The sequence below is a fragment of the Pan paniscus genome, chromosome 12 (genome assembly GCF_029289425.2).
Source record: "Pan paniscus chromosome 12, NHGRI_mPanPan1-v2.0_pri, whole genome shotgun sequence".
Taxonomy (NCBI): Eukaryota; Metazoa; Chordata; class Mammalia; order Primates; family Hominidae; genus Pan; species Pan paniscus.
This window is the reverse complement of record NC_073261.2, coordinates 98,278,509-98,302,546: the sequence shown is the minus strand read 5'-3', so window position 1 is coordinate 98,302,546 and position 24,038 is coordinate 98,278,509. Positions and strand designations below refer to the sequence as shown.

Here is a 24,038-nt window from a genome sequence, read left to right as displayed (position 1 = left end):
GAGTGCCTCCTATGCACCAGGCACTGTTCTAGGTTCTAGGTTCATTGGGCTATGCTTTGTTTTCCTAGCAATTCTTTTGTTCTAGAGGAACTGCACACTTGTTTTTTAATTTAGGTTTTTTCATCCATAATACATTCTCATGGTTCAAACCTTAGTAATTATAAAAGAGATGTAGTGAAGTCTGTCTTTTACCCTCTCCCTCATCAGACCAAGTCCCAGATAATTACATTTTAAGTTTCTTATATCCTTTGGAATTTTTTTTCCTACATTTATCAGATAATATGAGCGTGTATTCTAAAAATATAATATTTCTAGTTTATCTTTAGCATCAACATTAAAAGTAGTTTTTTAGGCCAGAGTCACTTGATAAGTATATATTCTTTTTATCCTTGAAACTAATCCTTCCTTATCTCCTGCTCCCAACCCCCTCATTTTTGGGCAAATGATAGTAGTTCAATTTTTAATGTAAAATAGTAGAGATTTTTATTCTAGAAAACATTGTCCAGTATCAGGTGACACTTAACAATGTTATTGACAATGCTGTTAAAATGAGAAGTATTAGAACTGTGTTCCTGAAATCATAAAATCTTACTGAGGATTGTAATTCTTAGATCTTTTAATTTGAGCTACAGCCCAAGAGGCTTACCAAAAGGTGCTAGGCGATTATTAATCTTTTATGGCTGGGTACAGTGGCTCACACCTGTAATCCCAGCACTTTGGGAGGCCAAGGTGGGTGGATCATTTGAGCCCAGCCAGGAGTTTGAGACCAGCCTGGGCAACATAGTGAGACCCTGTCTCTACAAACAAAAAATACAAATATTAGCTGGGTGTGGTGGCACGCACCTGTGGTCCCAGCTATTCAGGAGGCTGAGGTATGAGGATCACTTGAGCCCAGGACATGGAGGTTGCTGTGAGCCCAGATCATGCTACTGAACTCCACCTGGGTGACAGAATGAGACCCTGTCTCAAAAAAAAAAAGAAATTAAAAAATTATTAAGCTTTTATATGGAGATGTCTATTTGGGGATCTGGTAAGAAACTGAACACTAAAGAAGCTACCAAGAACTCAGTGAATACTATATAGGAGCTTTCTTGATCTACAGCGGTAGTTTGCATAAGAAATAGAGGCGTTTGCCTACCTTTTTGAGACATACATGCAAATTGTTAGAAGTAATGGAATTTCAATAACTTAATATATGAGTAACATAGAGCATTTAGTGAGACCAAGGGTGGGAATGCTGTATTATATTGAGAAAAGGGGGAGTATATAATATAAATAAGGAATATAATTAATTTCTTGCCAGATCAGACCTAATTAACTTCTACTAATTATTTAAATTTTGCTTTACTTTATTAAAATATGCTTATATCCCATTTCTTTTTAAAAAATTGAACTTAAGATGTATATTATAGGATTAAAAAATAGTAATAGATATGGAACATCAGAATTAAAATACATTTTTGGTTTATTTATATGTCTAATGTAAGCACTCTAAGTTTTTATTATTGTTGTTTCTTTCTTCCTTTACTGGAACTCATGCTTGGTTCTATCATTGATTGCTTGGATATAAAAAGCCACTTTTTTTATCTGTAAAAGGAAACAAGGAGATGAAATTTACTTGGTTTTCTATGTTTTTTAAAAGTACTCTAGAAATGGAGAAGATCCATTACTAGAACTTTAACTTGCTTAAAAAAAAAAAAACAGCACTTTTTATTTTGAAATAAAGGCAGGAAGTTAGCAGAAATGGTGCAGAGTCTTATGCATCCTTCACCTGGCTCCTTCATTGGTAATATTTTATATGGCTGCCATGCAATAATCAGAATCAGGAAATTGACATTGGCATGTTACTGCTAACTAGACTAGACCTTAGTCAGTTTTCATCATCTTTTTAACCTGCATTCACATGTGTGTATGTATATGTGTGTGTGTGTAGCTTAGTGCAATTTAATCTGATATATAGATTCATGTAAACACCACCACAATCATGATACAGAACTGTTCTATCACCACAAAAGAAGTCTCTTGTGCTGCCTCTTTGTATTTGCATTATATTTAGGTATTTCTTTTTATTTTTTGAGAGCAAATAAAAATGATATTACATTTTTAATTTTGATTTCCATGTGTTCATTGCTGGTATATAGTAATACGATTAACTTTTGTGTGTTGATTTTGTGTCCAACAACCTTGTGTTCATGAGAATAGTTCTGTGAGTGTTTTTATAGATTCCTTGGAATTTTCTTTGTAGACAATCATGTCTTACACAAATAAGGGCCGTTTTATTTTTTCCTTTCTGATATACATATGCCTTTTTTCTTGCTTCATTGCATTGGCTAGGATTTCCAATACCATTTTGAATAAGAGTGGTGACAGCAGACAATTCTTGCCTTGTTCCCAGTCCTAGGTGGGGAAACATTTAGTTTTTGTCATTAAGTATTATGTTTGCTGTAAGATTTTTGTTGATGTTCTTTATCAGCTTGAGTAAGTTCCTCTCTATTCCTAGTTTGCTGAAGTTTTTTTTTTTTAATCACAAATTGTGTTGGATTTTGTGAAATGCTTCTTCTGATAATGCTTATGCAATTTGGCAAGTGAAATTTTTCCTGTGACTGTTGCCCTCCCCAAGCACTCCTTGCAGGCCCCATATTGCCATGCTTAAATATGATAAAAGGAGAAAGATTCCAGAGAAAGCAATTTGGGATATGAATTCATATTATTGTTAATTCTACATCAATGAATGTCAAGCAGAATTTATTATATACTGCTAACTAGACTAGACCTTATTCAGTTTTCACCATCTTTTTCACTGCATTTACTTGTGCGTGTGTGTTTGTGTGTAGCTTTTTACAATTTAATCCAATATATAGATTCATGTAAGGTTCTGGATTTTGTGGTTTTTTTCCTTTCATAGTAATATTTATTGAGGTAGGTAGAGAGCAAGGGATTAGGAGTGTGCACTTTGGAACCAGACTTTGTTCTAATGTGGCCTTTATCATTTACTAGTTATGTGGGACCTTAAGCAAACTCTTTAACTTGTCTAAGCCTCAGTTTCCTCAACTTTAAAATAGGGCTAAGAACCATCTAATGTTGTCAAGATTAAATGAGATAATGTATGTAAGAGGCTTCATACTTATGGACATTTAATATGTGTTAGCTGTTGTTGATGCAGCATTGATATGTTTAACAATTTATTAAACTCTCTAACATTCAGAGCATTCTGCTGGGCATTTGGGATGACACAGGGTTATATGAAGTACATAATTCATTTTAGAAGAATGTGCTATTTAATTTTCAAACATCTCATTGTTTGAATAAATGAATGAAAACTTTTCATTGGATGGATGATCTTGCATCCATCTTGCATCCATCCAAGACCATCAGTCTTTGGTTTTTACCCTTCCACTCCTTCCCTTTGTCATTTATTTTCTCTTTCTCTCTCCTACCCATTTCCCTCTGTCTTTCTCACTCCCTGTTTTTTAGGTAATAATCAAGCTGTCATAGGTGAACCAGTTTCTGCCCCTCTGCTTCTTTCTGCTCTCATGGGAGTTCCTCCTTTCCTTTCTCCCTCATTTTACTTTTTCAGGTTTTCACAGTTACCCTGTAACTATATTTTAAGCCAGCTTTCCCTTTAATGTTTTCCATTTCCTTGAGGAACCTCAGGGTAGCCCCACTCATGTTTTACTCTCCTGTTTCTGAGCCAAAAGGACCATGATCTTGACTAAGCTCTCTCAGAGACACCTGAATCCAAAGTAATGCTAATTTTGAAATCAATGACATTAACCTCTAAAAGCCTTGATGGTGCCCAGAATTATTTAATAGAATCTTCACTAAATTTTCCACTTCTCTCTTAATTTTCTTCTAATTAAACTTTATTTTCTTCAAATAACAGCATCATGATAAGTTAAAAGCTTTGACTTAATTTTTGTTTAATTGCCATATTTTAAAAGAACTTATTTCTATTATTTTCTCAGTGCAAATGTACAGTATTTCTGCCACTTTATGAATTTTTAAGAAGTTTTCATGTGTTGTCCTAAGAACCTAGCCTCCTTTACAATATTATTTCTAGAGGAAAATGCATTCTGTAAACTCCTAACAAATAAGCCAACTCTAGTGACTCCTTTTGTTGGTAAATTGGGTACTTCTTGTACTAAATGTTCCAACTGGTAGAGGATTGCAATTTTTGCAGGTATTTTAGAGAACCAAACCAGCCTGTAATTGCAGTATTTAGTTCATCTTCCTTGGAATGAAAACCATCTAATTAGAGTTGCCATGACAACTCTGTTTTCATGCAGTATAACAGACCTATTGATCTGAAGTTCAGGTTGATGGAGCATGTGTACGTGTTAGTGACAGAAGCCAACATCCAATGTCGTACAGAGTGTTGGCTCCATTTCCCTCCTAGCTTATTTTCTACCTTATGCACTCACAAGTATTTATTAAGCACCTACTGTGTAGAGAGCTCAGAGAAGCCCATGAAATATTCACCATAAGAAGAAAGAAACAGTTACAAACCCTATTGTGGATGTAGAATAAAACCCCAGTAACTTACCCTCTCCTTCATAATCTGGCCTTTTCCTGGACATTTGACTCTTTCTTCTCCCACCTCCCCGATACCCACCACTTTGGCCACACTGGCCCCTTTCTGTGTTTCAAACACTTCAGCCTCATTTCCACCTCAGGGCTTTTGTACTTCACATTCGCTCTGCCAGAAGGTCATTTCTCCACCTCTTTACATGTTTGGCTCCACTTTATCATTTGAGTCTCAGTTTAAATTTATTTCCACAGAGAGGCTTTCCCCGATTGCCCTAAAGTTGCCACCTGCCGTCTGCCCTCATCCATTGTCATGCTCTTTGACATTATGATATTTCTGTTTCTTTCTTATATTATTATTGCATTGTCTCTTATTAGCATATACTTTCTATGAGAGTAGGATATGGCAGTGTCTTGTTTACTGTCATATCTATTAATATTTGTTGAATGAATGAGTCATAGAGTGATTGAATATCATAATGGTCAAGAAAGGTTTCATAAATTGGCACTGATTTAAGTGCTTTGGAAGACAGTGGATATGGCTGGGCAGAAATAATGCTCAGAGGCATTTTATGTGTGAGGAACAATCTATACTCAAAAGTACTGTATGGGTCAGTTTGTTCAACAAAAGCATTTCTGAGCATCCAGTTGAACTGTAAGGAAGGGACCACTTGGAGAGTGATTCTTTAATTTTCACAGTAGCCCTGCAAACCTAATTATTATCCCCATTTCATAGATAAGCAAACTGAGGCTTAGGGATGTTTTAAACAACTTGCCCCAGGGGCAGTATACTAAGTGATGAAACTGAATTTCAACTCTACATTGCCAGTCCAATTTCAGAGCAAGGGTGCTTAACCACCTCATTTTTCTGGTTCATTCACACTTCAGCTTAATTTTTTTAAAGTTTTTATGTCATATCATGCCATATATCTCCATGCTTTTACTTGGGATGCTGACTTTCCTACTAGAAGTAAATTGCTTGATGTTCAGTCTATAGGTATTTATTGCTTGCCTACTGTGTGCAAGGCATTATCACATATTAACAGCATTAATTGAAAAAAATCACCTAGCCAGTTACAGTGTTCGAGAAAACTAAACTCATTGAACTCATATTTTCTTTCTTAAAATTCTCTGTATCATATAACAGTGGATCTAATATAAACATAAAAATTTAAAGGGTAGTTTACAGGGATTTTTGTGTAACTTTTTATGTTGATATTTAAACTTAAAAGAGAAAAAGTTGCAAGAATAGAACAAGGAACTGTCTTATTCCTTTTACACAGATTCCCTAATTGTTTACATTTTGCCCCATTTGCCTTATGTATTTATTCTCTATGTACTTATATTTTTGTATCTGCTCATTTTTTTCCTAAACTATTTGAGAGTAAATTGGGGCCACATTGTACTTCACCCCTAAATGTTTCAGAATGTATTTCCTAAGAACATGGACATTCTCTTATATAACCACAGTGCAGTTATCAAATCAGGCAGTGTATCATTGACACAGTACTATTATCTAATCCACAGTCCGTATTCTAATTGTGTCAGTTGTTTCAGTAATAACCCTGTTAGCTATTTTTTACCCTGGACCAGGATCCAAGCCAGATCACACATTGTCTTTAGCTGTTATATCTCTTTATTTTTTTAATCCGGAACAGTTTCTTAATCTTTATCTTTCTTGACCTTGACATTTTTGAAGAGTACATATCAGTCATCTTGTTCCTTAATTTGGGTTCATTTGATGCTTCCTCATAATCGGATTTATATGTGTGACATGATGTGTCTGTCCTGAGTATAACATATCAAAAGTCACATGATGTCAGTTTGTCCTGGGATTGGTGATGTTGACTTTGATCACCTGGTTAAGGTGGTGTCTCTGTGGTTTCTGCACTCTAATGTTACTAGTTTTCTCTTTAATAAGAACTCTGTGGAGTGATGTGTTGAGACTATGTAAATGTCTTCCTCAGACTTTCACCCACTAGTTTTGACAGCCATTGATGATTCTTCAGCTGCATCTTTCTTACGACGTTTACTAGTTGGCTTTCTACTGTAAAGAAGAGCTTTCCTCATTTATTTATTTATCCATTAACATATGTGTTTCAGAGGGGATTTATTGATTCTGTTTTATTCAGTGGGACACACACCATTACTGTCATTATTTTGCTGCATAAACAAAGCCTCATTTCATCATGTTTCCATCAAAAAACAGTTGTATTTTGAATGCTATATTAGATTTCTACTGTTGCTGTAACAAATTACCACAAATTTAGCAGCTTAAACCCATGCCAACTGATTATCTTACACTTCTGTAGAACAGAAGTCCAGTGCAGAGCTCCTGCGGCTACAGTCAAGGTGCGAGTGGGCCGCATTCCTTTCTGGAGACTCTAGTGGAGAATCTGTTTCCTTACTCTTTCAGGTTGTTCAGAGAGTTCAGTCCCTTGCAGTCACAGAACTGAGATCTGGTCCTTTGTGGAGGTCAGTTGAGCTTCTAGAGGCTGCTGTCCTTATTTGGCTCATAGCCCCCTTCCTCCTTCAAGCCAGCAATGGCAAGTCCAGTCCCTCTCATGCTTCAAGTTTTTCCTGCCTCTTCTTCTGTCATCATATTTCTCTGACTCACTCCTCTGTTTTCCTCTTCTACTTTTAAGGACTCGTGTGTCTAGATGGATTGAGAGCCCAACCAGATAATTCATGATAATCTCCTCATGTCGGGGTCCTTAACCTTTATTACATCTCACCAAAGTCCCTTTAGCCACGTAGGGTAAAAAATTCATAGCTTCCAGAAATGAGGGTTTGGCAGCTTTGGGGAGCCATCATTCTGCCTACCACAAATGCCTACCTGTGTTCAAGGCTTGTGCTAGGAGCTTACTTCTTTCTGTTTAATCAGAAAAAAAAAAAAAATCGGGTAGAGGATTACAAGCAAAGAAGCTTCAGTGAGAAAATGCTTTATGTTTAGTTAAAAGAAATAGGCTTGTAATCAAGAGTGGGGGCTGAAGAGACGATGTTGTAGTAACAGAGCCTCAAAAATAGTGCTTGAAGGTTGCTTGAGCCGTTGCGGAGCCAAGCAAGCACGTAGGGTTTAATGCTCAAGTGTCCCTGCTGCAAAATGAAGCTGTGCTGCTGCTGGCTGCAGGGACTTCGGTGAGAAAAATCAGGGCTGGTGAGAAAAAATGATACTGGATGAGTTGTGGCTCAGTGCTCCTGTTTCCTGAATTTTGTCCCTCACTTGTCTCAGCACCTGGGCCTGTTTCTGACGATGTGCTTTCACTAGCTAGTCACTATTTCTTCATTTTGTACCAAACAAGTTTGTGTGGTAAGATTGGATCTTTTGATGTTATACGCACCAGCAAAACGAACTGATTGTCGAAGCCCAGCTGGTCTGTGGTGGGAGGCAGTGTGTAGCGCAGCAGCGGAATGTGTGGGTTCAGAAATCGGATGGCCTGGTTCAGTCCTGTGTCCATCATTTACTGGATGAGTTCTTTTGAGTCAGTTACTTAACCTCCCAAGCCTTACTGCTATTTGTACAATATATCAACCTTACAGGGCTTTTGTAAGGGTTAAATAAAGATAAATAAAAGAAGCTCTTAATATAATGCCTGGCTCATGGAAAATGTTCATTATGTGTTAGCTGCTATTGATGTTCTTCTAAATAGTAGTAGATTTTAGATCAATAACATAGAGTTCCATAGTCTTTGGGAATTAAAAAAGCTCAACTTCACAATCAAACTGTGTTCTTATATACCTTAGTGCCTCTCTCTCTCTCTCCATCTCTATGTCTGTCTCTATCTCTGTCTCTCATATTACAAAAGTAATATGTGTCAGTTATAGCTTTCCAATACCAACCAAAAAAATAAATAAATAAAACAAGGATACAACTGGGTGTGGTGGGTCACACCTGTAATCACAGTACTTTGGGAGGCCAAGGCAGGCAGTCTGCTTAATCCCAGGAGTTTGAGACCAGCCTGGGCAACATAGGAAGACCTTGCTTCAACAAAAAATACAAAAATTAGCCAGGTGTGATGCTTGTAGTCCCAGCTACTTAGGAGGCTGAGGTAGGAGGATCACTTGAGCCCCAGAGGTCAAGGCTGCAGTGAGCTGTGATGGTGCCACTGCACTCCAGTCTGGGTGACAGAGGAAGACCCTGTCAAAAAAAAGAACAACTATACAAAATGCAACGTGATCATGTGTCTTACTGTAATTCTCCCTTCCTCTGCGAGATGATCTCGTCGATTCCCAAGTGGGAAGTGAAGTAAAAAACTCTTCACTTGGATTTCCCTCAGTTAACCTAGGTGTCTCTCCTTTCACCACCGCTGCTTCTCTCTCTCTTTCCCTTTTTTCCTCTCTCTCTCTCCACTGAGACCCAAGGAAAACCTCTGGGACACCAGGCAGTCCCTTTTCCCTCTAAACTTCTCCCCTTTCTGCTTTTGTTTCTTTCCATTCCTGTCTGAGGGATGTGCTCATCCGGTGCCACATCCTTCTTCTTCCCTGTGCTGGCATTTCTCTGACTTGGGTGGTGCCACCCTCTTCCTTGGGACAGTGGGCCTCAAGTCTTAGCCTCAGTGAAAGTGCAGGGGGGAAACATGATTTACTGAGAAACACGAAGTACGTCGATTTAGTATGTTTGCAGTGTTGCCCTATTAAATCAGTTTGGGGTATTTATTTATTTAGTTGTTGTTGTTGTTGCTTTAATTTAGCCACAAAAAAATGTATGACATATTACATACTATTCTGCAACTTGCATTTTTCCTATCCAATATATCATGGCCATTTGTCTGAATGGAAATAATGAATGTATTTTTTAAGTGGCCATCAGAACCTGAAGGCTGCTATCTTCCTGGTGGCTGTATGGTACTCCACTGGAAGACTTTGCTATAATGTGTTCAGCTCCCCTGTTGTTGATTGAAATTTGTCGTTTACATTTGTGATTTGGTTCTACTCATATGAACTTGTCATTTATTCTCTCCAGTGTTTGTCTTCAGTCCTTCGCCTGCCTAGGAGGCAGAAGTCACTCAGAATATGCCCAATCTCTGTTTCAAGTCTAGAGTTGGGTTGGTGTGTTTGTTGTTCAGGCAATGAGCATGCCTGCAGCTTAACAGTTTCAGAATGTGATGGGAGCGAACTTAAGGGCTCGCCTTGCTCCAGAGTGACCCTGATCCCAAGTTGGTTCCTAATGAAATGAGGAAACATCCAGAAAAGCAAGTTGTCCTGAGTTTAGCCCCAGACTGTATTGAGAAGCAATCTCGGTCTTGTTGGGAAAGGGAGGTGCTGATGTGAGCCTGGGGCCCCATCAAATGGCCGGAAGCTCTGTGGTGGACCTTACATATTCTTATGCTCAGCGCTTGCCGGATGGCCCAGAAGTTGTGAATCCTTCCCTGCCCTCTCCTCTAAGACTCTAAATGCCTACACAGGGTTCTGTGGAAGTGTTATTTTTGGAGAGTACTAGGAATCCTGAGAGTTAAGAGTGTCTTGAACTGAATCCTTACACCAAGAGGCCTAGATTGATGGAGAGCCCAACCAGAGAATTCAAGATAATCTCCTCATGTCGGGGTCCTTAACCTTTATCACATCTCACCGAAGTCCCATTTGCCATACAGGGTAAAACAGTCATAGCTTCCAGAAATGAAGCTATGAATATTCAACATGTGATTCCACGTGAGTCTGAGCGAAACTACTTTCGGCCCATTGATGCCATGGATGCAGTATTGACACCTTCACATGCTGCAGGGGCAGGAGATAATAGCTATGGGCCAGCCATACAACTTTTCTCATAAGTCATGTTTGCATTCCCCTTTGTGCTATTAATACTGCTCTATTAGTACATGTTTAGTGTTTTGGTTTTGAAGCCTTAAGAAAGCAGTAGCAATCCAAATTCTCAAGCAACCAAGAAAGTGGTTTCCAAAAAAGTTATTAGGCCAACCTCAATTATATTTGGCCAATTAAATTGGCATTGTCCTTGTCTACAGTTCCCAGAACCCCTTCTCTTCCTGACTGAATCTTTCCCTTTCTGTTGTGTCTTGTGTCACTGGTTTAAAGAAAGCAAACACATCCATCTTCTGGAGTTATCAGGCGCCTCAGTACAGGTTCCCCTGAGTTCTAGGCAGCCTGGACCATGAGGCGCCCTGGCCCTGCTTCCCCGCAGGCCCGCCCCGCACTCTGTCTGGGGAAATGTGGGCCCTTGTTACTATTGTGGCTGTTTTGAATCATCTATTTTAGAGAATTGGCTAAAAATAGTATTTAAATTAGTGGATATTTTTTAAAAGTAAAAGATGCAGGTAAATAAATTATGTTATTTAGAAATAGATTCCTAGTTTTGCACAGATGGATATTAACAGAACTGAACTCCCACTTCCCTGTTATTAAGTAAACAGGATATTTAGTAAGATCAAATGTTTTTGAAATGATAGCAATCTACTGAATATATCTTATTTTTGTTAAAACACTAACCACACTTATAGCCTCCTCAATTCCCTCTTCCCAGTCTGCTCCAGAAAATGGTTCCTCCTGCTTTCCAGCTGGTTTGGGGAGCACACTGCAGAGGGGGACAGCGCCCCCATCCAGTGTCTGTGTCCTGCTCCCCATGCTCACCTTTGTGGACATTTCCTGGGGCAGTAGCTGGCACCAGGGCCAGGCACCCGGGCTTGGCACCTGAGCTGCATCAGCAGAATGGGGAGGAGAGAGGGTCCTTACAAGCAAGCACCTGCCTACAGCCCCTTAAACTGGCTCTGCCCTTCTTCCCTTCATTGTTCAACGCCTTGACTTGATCGTACTCTCTGCTTATTGGGCAGCTGTGGTGGGAGTGAGAGTAGAGGTCTCCAGAGGGGACAGGAAGATCAGTGGGCAACTGGAATGACACCAATAACTCGGCTCTTCAAGGTAGAACTGGGGCCAGGCTGAATGTTGCCAAAATTAGAAGAGCAGCAACTTTACCTATTAACCGAGGTCTTTAACTTCTGAGGATAGAAGATTCCTTCTGTATGGTTGAAACAGCATTTCTCAGGGGTGGGGCAGTCAGGTAGTCTGTCCTTTTAGTCCATATCAGAACCAGCTATGAGCTTTTTTCCTTCTTTTCAAATAACACATTTCTCCACCCTGAGATTCCAATATGCTATGCTAGAACAAGGGTGGGAGAAAAGGTATGTCTCCTCCCACCCCTTCCTCTCTCCCCAAGAGAAATCTCTGAAGGGAGGTCACACTACTTTGGTGTTCAGGGACAGATACACTTCTACTCACTGCTTGTATATGCAACAGATGATGTTGAAGAAGAGGCTATTTCCCACATGAACCAAAGTGGCACGTGACTCCATGTGAACCAAACCAAAACAACAAAAATACTTACCTTCAAACAGTTTAATTTACCCAGTTAATCACAAAAGATTAAAAAATTGCTAAATCAGAAATTCTCTACCTGTAACTGATGTTTTCATTGATGATGAATATTAGAAACATTAACTATATCACATACTCCCTGAGGACATAGAGTAGTGACTTGCAAATGTTTTGGTTTGGAATTGTGGCACCTTATTGTTGTCCCTAAATGGTTTACATATTGCACACATTTTTAATTTAAAAACAAGAAACAAAACAACCACTTTAATTTCACGCAAGCCCTTTTGTGATAACTGCAGACATGAGTGTCATAGAGCCAGACTCCTGACTTGCTGCCAGTAAAATGAATGTGTCTTTAAAATTTTTGCAAACAAATTTAGTCTTAACTCTTCTCTGGCTTACTAAATTGTGGGATGCTTCGTACTTCAGTTTGCGGTACTTGAAGTGACTGTCCCTCTTGCTTTAGAAGCGTGCCTGAATGGTGCTCAAGACACTGCTGTGGGCCTCTGCTGACAATGCAAGCTCTCACAAAAGTGAACGTTTGGCCCATTTACCATAAAGAAGCAAACAGTCCCCATCCTAAGGACAGGCCTAGCCTAAGGTTAACAGTAAGAGCAACATTTTGTTGCTTCATTTTCCTATTAAGCTCTGGGTTGCTGATTGAAGCAGAATTCCGATGTTTTGACACACCACCACATTGTTAGCACGATAGGGAGGATTTGATTATGGGAGAACAAGTCCAAAAACGGTAAATTGACAAAAAAAAAAAAAAATCTGGGGCCCTGTTTCTCAAGGCAGCTTTTGTGGTTGCATTCCTTTATTTGATGTGGTTCTTTCCTTCTCCTGTGCCAAACGGTGCAATGTGGAAAAATGATGAAGTTGCAAAAAAAGGAGAGTGGATAGGGAGTGAACTGTTTAGTAACAAGAGAAAGAAAACAGAGCTTGGGGATCAAAGACAAAAATACCTGTTTCTCCAAGTAGGAAGAAGAAAATTAACTCAGGGGTTCTTTCCTGAAGCCTGGATAAAGGCTGAGCCCTGCTCTCAGCTGGTGCTGCTTAGGCCAACCCGGGCTGATCGCAGTAGAGACAGGGAAGCCACAAGCTGTCTGTAGGTGAGAAGAGCAGCAGCTAGAGAAAGGGCAAGGCTGAGTGCTATGGGTTCCCAAAGACAGTCGGGCTAACAAGGGTGGGCCCCAGGGAAGAAGGATGGAGAGCAAAGGCTGCCTTCAGCATCAGACTGAACACGGTTAATACCAGCCAGCCCTGCAGGCATCAGAATCCAAAGGAGGAAGCATCGGAATCGAAAGAAGGAAGAGGCTTCCATGCAGGAACAGGATTTTATTTATTTACAATTTGAAGGCTGGATAGCTTCTCTATTGTGTGGTTTATGACATTTTCTGAGTGTTAAAATTATCTCTTTTTGCACTGTGAAAAGAGCATATATGATTCATGTTAATATTTCTGAGGATCAGTCACCAACTAACAGCTAGTATTTTGGGTGGGAGGAAGGCTTTTGTAGGCAGCTTTTTCACCTAACATAGAAGTTAAAAAGCACCAGAATATGCCTCAAGCTTCGTTCAAAATCATATAAATAGCTCCCTCTTGCACAGTTACAATCTAGTATGGTTGTGAGAACTCCCACAGTCCACGAGTTGCCTAATGCTCACCTCACCCTTGCCTGAAAAAAGCTAATTCTTGTGGTTTACCTGCTGATGGAATATAGCTTTTAAGAAGTTTGACCAAAGGGCCTCTTTTCATTTTTGCTAATAACCTATTCTAGGGGGGTGGGGTTTGCCTATATTTCTTCCTGGATACTTTTCGTACTTTCAGCATCTGTAGAACTGTCAAATATTTCTATAATCCTAGATCAAGAGTCAGCAAACTAAAACCTCCTGGCCAAATCCAGCCCACAGCTAAGAATGACTTTTACATTTTTTAAATGGTTAGAAAAATATTTAAATAATAATGTTTCATGACTCGTAAAAATTACATGAAACTTGAATTTCAGTATCCATAAACAAAATGTTGTTGGAACACAGCCGTGCTCATTCATTTACATATTATCTGCGGCTGCCTTTGCACTTCAGCAGGAGAGCTAAGTAGCTGCAATACAGGCATTATGGATGCAAAGATGACAATATTTACTACCTGGACTTTTACTGAAAAAGTTTGCAAATCCCTTTCCAAGACCGTTAAACTCTTCTTTTCCATAATGACTATTTCCATAAAGATATATACATTTATTGGCTTTTAATATTCATTTAGAAATTTGACTTCCATCTCTTTTTTATATTCATTGGACTTTAATACTACAAATATTTTTTAAGTGTCTCATATGCTTGGCATTATTCTTGCTAAGAATAATGAGGTTATAAAAGTGAACAAAACAGAGGCAGATCCTCATTCTGGAGGAGATTATATTCTAGTGAGGAGTCATGGGGGGAGATGATGAGTGAATACGTGTAGAATGTCTTATGCCACGGAGAAAACGACAACACAGAAGACCAAGTACCAGAGATGGAAGGGGCTTATCTTAAATAGATGGTTCAGGAAGCCTCACTCAGAAGCTGACATTTGAGTAAGACCTGAAGCAGGTGAAGAAGCCCGCCCAGCAAATGGCTGGGAAGAGTTCCAGGCAGAGAGAACAGCAGGAGAACTGGGCCAGTGCCCTGAGGTGAAATTGCCCCAGCTTATCCAGGGAGGTTTTAGCCCCAGTGAGAAGTTCAGTAGGTTCTGAGCCCTGCTCTCAGTGGGCGCCTTTTAGGCCAACCAGGCCAATTGACTATGGGGTGTGAGAGAAAGGAGTCAGCAATGACAGAGGTTTTTGGTCTGGGAACCAAGAGATAGAAGCTGCCATTTTCTGAGATGAGATGGATATGGGAGTAGGTTTTGGGGGCAGATTTGCTTGTGAGCAGGTTGAGTTACAAGTTCTGAGTTCAAGAAAGTCCTGAGCCAGACAGATAACATTTAGAATTTGTTAGTTGAAAGGAGAAATTTCAGCAGTGAACCTGGCTGAGATTCAATCTCAAAGCCCAGATTTTTTTTTTAATCTCCAGAACATCTCTCACTTTACAACTAAACAGAACTTTTTATTTTTTTAACCTCACGTTTTCTTTCCTTTGCAGTTCACCATTGGCGTCACATCAGGATCTATCCCTGTTCTTGCTTCCTCTCTAGGTAGATACCCCTCACCAGTAGGCACCCTGGGCAGCCTGAAATATGAAATATGCCTTTCTCAATGGGCAAAAAGCTGCTCGGTGTGGTGCAGGATGCATGGTCTGCTGTCCACATTGAGAACCTGGCCTCGGATCCATTGCCCTGCCTTGTGAAGTAGTGTCTGTGTCCTTGTTACTTCCAGCCTCAGTTTTGATTTGACTGCTTCCTCGCCTTGCCTTCTGTTTACCTGAATATAACCACACTCATTTTACCCATGTGTACATCTGGCAGAAACCACCTTTTTTCTGGTAGTTTCAATAAATGTCTTATCTCCCATACTAGGCCTTAAGAGCAGACCTGTGTTTTCCTTACCTTCCTGTTGTCTACAGTGCCTTTCAAGTAGTCAGTGATCCCACGCCACGGGGATGGGAGGCACATTTGCATTGACCACACCCCTTCCCATTCCAGCCCTGGCTGTGCATCATTGCATGAGGTCTAGAGCAGTATTTTTTCAAACTGTGGTGTGAGGACCACCTGCATCCACTGAGGAACAGGTTAGCATGCACATTCCCAGGTCTCACCTCCGACCTGCTGAATAAACCTAGTAAATTGCCTTCTTTGGGGTGGGATCTGGGTATCTGAGTTTTTAACAAGCCCTCCCACCCCCTCCAGATTATTCTTAAGCAAATATGAAAACTCCAGGTACAGAGAAAGATTACAATTCCAGTTTCACTGTTTCCAGCTTGGACAAATCATCCATCTCAAGCCTCAGGTTTCTTTCTTCTCTCTACAATGAGTATGTTGACACTTGCTACCTGTTTTGTAAAGGTGTTGTAAAAACTCAAGCAAGGAGCACTTTGGAAACCTGTGCTAATCTCATCTTCTGGTATCTTTTCATTTTCATGTGGAGGTCAAGCTTTAGCTACCTACAGATTGACTTCTTGAACACAGAGACCAGTGATGTGCGTGTGAAGTTACCTAGTGCTATTTATGTGCCTGAACTTTTAGTAAATACCAGTTAATAGAAATCAGGTAGATACCCTTCTGTGTCCTGGAGAGGCAGAAGGCTTTTTTCTTATTCTCTACATCTTTCTTGGACCATCATTAAAACATGTGTGCAGTGAGAAAGAAGAAGTTAGAAAAATGTTTGTAGGTTAGTCTAGGATAACTATTGTATGCACTGTTTTTTTTTTCCAGGGAAAATATTTTAAAGGTAATTCATAGGAAAAGTGATCTGTACCTATTTAAGAGCAGTAAAGCCATTCATTGGAGTTTTATAACAAACTCATAGTAAATTCACTCACTCCTGACCTCTGGTTTTTGAAAATAGTTTCACTTCTTAAAGAAACTGTAATGCAATCAACAGCAGGTAGTAGGCCTGGAATCAAGATGCAACAAGAGAAAAAAAAACTTTTCTTCCCCTTACCCTTTTCGTGTCTTGAGTGACTGGGCATCATTAGAAGTAGTTCATACCAACTCTTAGTAGAACAACATCTGCTAAGTCTGTTATTGTTTTGGGGGGCTTACTTAAAATACTTTTCCACATGCTAAGAAAATCCTGATGGTGGACATCTGTTAAGATTACTGCCCTCTTAAAGGCTTGTTTGAGATGTTAACAAACTTACAAAACACATTTCTGAACAAAGACTTGCTTAGGGTTCATGCCATTAGACATACTCTGTTTGCAATTACAATAGTCTCATCTTTCATATTTTTTAAATGTAAAGTTCTTTGCTTGCATTCCACCTTCTTTCTACTGGAAAGTGTCCATCAAGTCCTCTGGCCCTGAACTAATCACTTCAGTTCAGGTACCAAAATAAGTTTAATAAATATTCCTGGAAACACCCTCAAGGACTTTGCCAGCCCAGGCATCTACTAAAACACCCAAGTCACATGTGGAACCACATGTCAAGTATGCAGATAAGGACATAGAAGTCACAAAAGTGATAACCAGAGACCTAAGAGTGGGGTAGATTTAAGTGAGAGAAACTTGGAGTTCGATGCCTCTTTGTCATTCACCACCTATATGACCTTAGAGAGGTTCTATAGCTTCTCTGAAGTTCCCGTGCTGTCATCTATAAGATGGGATAACACTTCTCTCATAGGTTGATATGAAGAATAGATGATATCATAGAGGAAAAGCACTTGATACAGGACATGATGCATTAGTGCTTAGTAAATGGAGTTATTATTCACTACTCTGTTCTGTGGAGAATTCATTTACCAACTAAATTCCTCTTAATGCCTTTTAAACTCTTCTCATTTATACTGTGCCTGATCAGAGAACAGCTGATCAAAATTATCCATATAGTAGTATGCCTTCTTTTTTTCTTTTTTTTTTTTTTGAGACAGAGTCTTGCTCTGTCACCCAAGCTGGAGTACAGTGGCACAATCTCATCTCACTGCAACCTCTGCCTCCCAGGTTCAAGCGATTCTTCTGCCTCAGCCTCCCAAGTAGCTGGAACTACAGGTGTGCACCACCACACACCTGGCTAGTTTTTGTATTTTTAGTAGAGACGGGGTTTCACCATGTTGACCAGGCTGGTCTCAAATTCCTGATCTCAAGTGGTCCACCTGCCTTGGCCTCCCAAAGTGCTGGGATTACAGGCATGAGCCACTGCACCTGGCCCATATTTTTAATTACTCCATTTAATAATGGTGTATTTTTAAAGTTATTTAACTTAGCCATTTCAACTTTTTTAGACTTTGCTCCAAGGAGGAATGTTTTCTGAGTGCTTAATCATAGTTGTCATTGTCTCAACATTTCCATTTTTATATGTCCCTTTAAAAGTGAGAAACAAAAAGTGGAATACAGTACTCTCACAGAGTCCTTACTTACAGCTATAAAGTGTGTTTAGTAGAAATATTAGATTAGTCACAAATGTAATACAGCCAGGTCTGAATTGATGCTTCCATGAGCCTCTGATTCCACGTGAATACCCAGATTTTCTTCCACTGGTACACTTAACTCGTCTTTCTGATCTCCTTTTATTTTCTTGTCCTATTGTACTCACTTAAATTTTCTCCATATTGAATTACACCCTGATTTTGTTTAACTGAAGGACTGACACTCTTGAGATGGCTCAAAGTTGAATCTATAAAATGAGTTGAGAGCTAACAACAGGTCTAGAAAATGCTTTGCTAGAAAAAAAAGATTTAGCTAGAAAACAGAACAAGTCCGGGCGTGATGGCTCACACCTGTAAACCCAGCACTTTGGGAGGCCAAGGCAGCAGATCACTTGAGCCTAGGAGTTCGAGACCAGCCTGGACAACATGGTGAAACTCCTTCCCTACTAAAAATACAAAAAAAAAAAAAAATTAGCCAGGTATGGTGGTGCACATCTGTGGTTCCAGCTACTCAGGAGGCTGAGCTGGGAGGATCACCTGAGCCTGGGAAGTTGAGGCTGCAGTGAGCCGTGATCACGCCACCACACAGACAACAGAGCAAGACCCTGTCTCAGGAAAAAAAAAAAAAAAGAAGAAGAAAAGAAAGTAAGAAAACAAAACTGGAGCCTCTCCTTAATTTAATACTTATGTTCTTCTGGGTTTTCAGAACTATGAATGATTTTTTTTTAGTCCCACCAGGTTACTTTGTTGTGACATATGGTATCTTTAAGATGATAAAAAGTGAGATGACAAGGTGATTAATTTTATGTATAAAAGCTTTGAAGACGATTTTAATCACTTATTCTACTATTTCAGTATATTGGTAGGGATTAGACTTTTAAAAATTCTACTTCATCTTTCTGTGAAAGAATTCCTAATGAAAAAGGACATAGACTTTGGAACCAGAAAGACCTGGGTTTAAGCCCACCTCTACAACTTACTTGCTGGGTTATCTTGGATAAGATACTTAGACTCTTAGAATGTCAGTTTTCTCATCTGTAAATGGGGCTAATTAGGTCTACACAGCAGGGTTGTTGTGAGGTTTAGAGATCACAAAATGCCCAGTAGAGTGTCTGGCAAAAGTGGGAGCTCAATAAATAACAGTGAGTTGTTTCATGGTAATGGCTCTGCTGGCAGGCCACCAGGAAACATAATCTAGTATTACAGAGTGCCCCAGATTCTTGAGGTCCCTGGCATTCCTCTACTTTGGAAGGACTTATCGTTGGTACCCTAGTCGTGTGTTCAGAATGGGAAACTCAAGTCCTTAGACATAGTTAGGCATACAATTAGTGTTTGTTGAATTGGATTGAAGGCAGCACACATTGCTTTAGGATTTCTCTTAGCTTGGAGTCTGCAGGCTGCTTGTTTCTACATCGTGGATGTTCCCCTTTCCATGCTTCAGCTTCCAACAGCTCCTGAATCATACTGTGGAGGAGGCAGCCAGGTCAACTTCCTCTCCCTCAGAACCCAATTCAGGGGCAAAAGCAGGATGCTAAGGCTGACCCAAATGTCTCTGACAACGCCTTGTCATGACCCTTGGACAGAGAAGACTTTTAGAGTAAAGTCTCTCTTGGAGTGCTTGGTGCTATTTTTGTGTTAATGTAACTCTAATTGGTACTCTAACCATTCTAATGCTTTGAGAGAGATGTCTTTTTTTTTTTTTTTTTTTTTTTTTTTTAAGAGACAGAGTCCCAATCAGTCACCCAGGCTAGAGTGCAGTGGTGTAAGCATGGCACATTGTAACCTCCAACTCCTGGCCTCAACTGATCCTCTTGCCTCAGGCTCCTGAGTAGCTGGGACTATAGGCACATACGATCATGCCTGGCTAATTTTTAATTTTTTTAGAGATGGGATCTCGCTATGTTGCCCAGGCTGGTCTCAAACTCCTGGCCCGGAGCAGTCATCCTGCCTCAGCCTCCCAAAGTGCTAGGATTACAGGCCCAAGCCACTGTGCCTGGCCAGGTGTCTTTGAGAGTGGTGCTATCCCACTGAACTGGTGAGAAAGTTGAGTAGAACCAAAGAAAGAAAACTTGATAGAAGCAAGAATTATGATTGCGAATCACTAGCCCTTCTGATTTTCTCCAGTCTAAATTATGTTTTGCTCATTTTACTTGACCAGTAAGGTAAAACCCCACGTGGGAGGAAGGGGAGTTGCTGTTTCATAATGGGTCAGAATCAAAACCCCATTGTCCCAAGCCAAGCTTTCAGACAGGCTGACTCCCTGCATTTTTCTATGTCAAAATAAAAACAATTCCTTTATGCCGTCACGTTGCAGCCAAGTTAAGTCTTCAATACAGTCATGCATTGCTTAATGGCCAGGACACGTTCTGAGAAATGTGTCATTAAGCAGTATTGTTGTTGTGCAAACATCATAGAATGTACCAACCCAAACCTAGGTAGATAGTATAGCCTACTACACGCCTAGGCTATCTGGTGAGCTTATTGCTTCTAGGCTACAAACATACACAGCATGTTACTATACTGAATACTATAGGCAATTGTAACACAATGGTAAGTATTTGTGTGTCTAAACATATCTAAACATAGGAAAAGGACAGTAAACATACGGTATTGTAATCTTATGGGACCACTGTCATATATGGGGTCCATCATTAACTGAAATGTTGCATGTGGCTCATGACTGCATGAGAGATGTGATAATTTGCAGACAGACCGAAGTTCACAAAGGGCTCTATTAGTTTCATTTGCATGGAAAAGACTAGTATTAATACATTCAGTATAGACAGTTCTTACATTTGAGTTTTAGAGCCAACAAGACTGACCTGGAAATGCTTTTCTGGTTTCATTTTCATCTATTTAATTACCCCTACCACTGGAAAAGATTTTAAAACTCTGGCCTCATCCTTCTAATTTATATCCACAGATTAAGTTTCAGTTCTAAGAATGATCAACTAATTTCATGTTTTATTTTATTCCATGAAGAGAGAGAAGGTACCTTCTCATCAGAACAGCCCTATCACCCTTTTCTCCTCCCAGGTTAAGCCTGAGCCCTTGCCACACCGATTTCCTTCTCACCCGCTTCCTCCCCGGGGCACCACTCTGGGGATCAGAAGTATCAGTGCCAAGTGGTCCCTTTCATCTCCTCATAATTCTTCCCCAGCCACTTAGTGGGTTAGTCAGGCCCTGCCTTCTCTTCAGCCAGCCCTGCAGTCCCGGGAATGTCTTGAGTGAGCCCTGGAATCTCTGCACAGGGTGAGTTTCCTGTTGTACATGCTCAGCCCAATATTTTTGATTCATGAATATTAAAGAATTAGAGATCACAAGGCCTTACCACCATCTTGCACCCTCTGAAAACATAATGACTCTTTTATTTCATGGCACTTTACTTAGTTTATTCAGCATGATCAGGGCAGCATTCAGGCTATAGCAAGCTTGTTAAATATTTACCCATGAGGCTGATATTTATACATGAATCAGCAGCACTTATCAGTGTGTGACACTGGATGTAGATTTTGGATGCTTACAAGCTAAGAAACTACTGGGTTAAATAAAGGGTGAAATGACGTCCTTTAAAAAATAAACTCTCAGTTAAAACTATCTTTCATAGTGCCTAAAGTGCTTTGCACCTGTTGAGGCTCACCCCGGACAGCCAACCAAGTCATTCAGAATCAGACCTGCCAGAGTGTCTGGTCCATCACATTTGAGATCAAATGAATCTGATTGTTTGTTGGTTGGGGTGGGAGAGTACTGAGGTATGAACAAAATTAAGAGGCGTTCCTGCTTGCTGCTGTGTGGGAAATTGTAAACGGAGATGAGCCATACATCACAGTGTCTACTTTGGTGACGGTCTGAAGGCTCTAGGAGCTCCTCATCATGTTGGGATGCTGGCCTGGCTCCCTGATAGCCAGACCTACTGTTTCTTCCCATCCCTGTAGTCTTCCATGATTAAAATCCCCCTCCTCTCAGGGAGGTAACATATTTCAGCAGAAACAGCCTGAACTCCAGTGACAGGCAAACCTGTGTTCAGATCTTGGTTTTACCTATGTCTAGTTGTGTGAACCTAGGCAGTATTTTCTGTTCTCTGAGCCTCGATTTTTTCACATGTAAAATTACAGCGATACTTCCCACCTCTTTGAACTATGGAGAGCATTTAATTCGATAATGTGATAAAGCACCTAGCAACATGTGTTAGTTCTTGGTAGTGACCGAAGCAGGGTGCGGAAACATGGGCCTGGCAGCAGAACACCTGGCCTTTGGATCTCTTCACACCTCTGCTTTTCTCCATCATTACAGGTAATTTTTGTCTAACGGCTGTATTTCGGAATGACACAATCCAAGCAGAGAGAGGGAGAGGGTTTCAAGTTTAAAGGATTACTCAGACTGTTTTCCTTCCATGTATATAATTTAATGACTGATTAAAGACTTCTCTTGTAATATTTTATATAAGTCAAAGCCTATTACTGTCAACTCCAGGGAAGCATCCAGCTTATTTTCTTTTTCAGAATTTTATTATGCCAAGGATTGTTCCTCTAAGTGAGCGATGAGTAGCTTGGATCTTGCCATTCTGTATGTTATACAGATATTCAACCTGTACCTACAGGACGTAAATATTGTATTTATTTTTCTTGCACTGTGGATTATTTTTTTCTTAATCAGCTTTCTATCCTTATGAAATCATTAGAACCTTCTGGTTAGATGTGTGCCTTCTGTGTTATTTGTGCATACACAAAGAGGAGACAAAAAGCCTTCCTCTTGTTTATAGGAAGTCACAGGAATTTTCCTAGCCATCTTTAGAGTTTAGGCTAAATCTAATCCAATGCCTACTCTAAGCGTAGCAAAAGGAAATGATGGCCTTGCTGATTCTGTGCAGTTGCAGAATGCAGATGATTCATTAATGTCATACTTAGTCAAACACTGTCTTATAATTTTCTCAGCTGTCAGAGTTGTGCTTTTAGGTAACATCTGAGTAGAAAAAGTCAATACTGAATATTTCCACTCCACATTGACTTCCTTGTGTCACTCGAGATTTTGTTCATTTAGACTTTTTATTTGCATGAGCAAACACAAAATTTATTTATTTATTTATTTATTTTGAGATGGAGTCTCACTTTTGTCGCCCGGGCTGGAGTGCAGTGGCACGATCTCTGCTCACTGCAACCTCTACCTCCTTGGGTGCAAGCAATTTTCCTGCCTCAGCCTCCCGAGTAGCTGGGATTACAGGCACATGCCACCACGCCCAGCTAATTTTTCTATTTTTAGTAGAGACAGGGTTTCACCATGTTGGCCAGAATGGTCTCGATCTCTTGACCTTGTGATCCGTCCCCCTCGGCCTCCCAAAGTGCTGGGATTACAGGTGTGAGCCACCACGCCCAGCCCCACAAAATTTATTTTTACCAGGAAAATTAATTTCAGAAATCTGTAGTCAATAGGGAGACAGGATGGGTTTGGAGTCCTTTTAGTAGTGTTTTATAAGTATATATGCACATTCACATACATACTCCCTGTATCACAAACCCTAGACTGAGTCAAAGTGCCCTAAACTCTTTTTTTGTTTGTTTGTTTGTTTGTTTTGAGACAGGGTCTCACTCTGTCGCCCAGGCTAGGGTACAGAGGCACGATCTCGGCTCACTGCAACCTCTGCCTCCAAGTTCAAGTGATCTCCCACCTCAGTTTCCTGAGTAGCTAAGGCTACAGGTGTGCACCACCATGCCTGGCTAATTTTTTAATTTTTTTTTTGTAGAGACGAAGTCTTCCTATGTTGCCCAAGCTGGTCTTGAACTCCTAGACTCAAGTGATTTGCCAACCTCAGCCTCCCAAAGTGCTGGGATTATAGTCATGAGCCACTGCACCCAGCTGCCCTGAACTCTTTAGAAATGATTTTCTAGGCAGTTATTGTCACAGCTTTTTCTTCCACTTACAACCTTGTAACTGCAGGGTCTTGGATAATAATCCAACATTATAAATAAATAATCACAACATTAAGAAGTAATCACAACATTAAGGGATTTTAGGTATTTTTAAAAATATCCCATCATATTACAGAGAGGGTTTAGGGGGCTTATAGAAGTATATGCATTAAAATGAAATTAAGAAAAGACAAACAAACTAAGGCAAAAGGAAAGTGAGCATAGGAAAGAAGATGAAGTCAAGATTAAGGGTGATAAATGAAATGTATGCCTTAAAGTTCT

At 40.0% G+C, this 24,038-nt stretch overlaps 1 protein-coding gene across 10 annotated transcripts in view; it reads left to right on the top strand.

Annotated features, from left to right (window-relative positions):
• The window catches only part of BABAM2 (BRISC and BRCA1 A complex member 2), a 453,662-nt gene that overhangs the window by 326,656 nt on the left and 102,968 nt on the right, over positions 1–24,038 (top strand). The window lies entirely within an intron of this gene.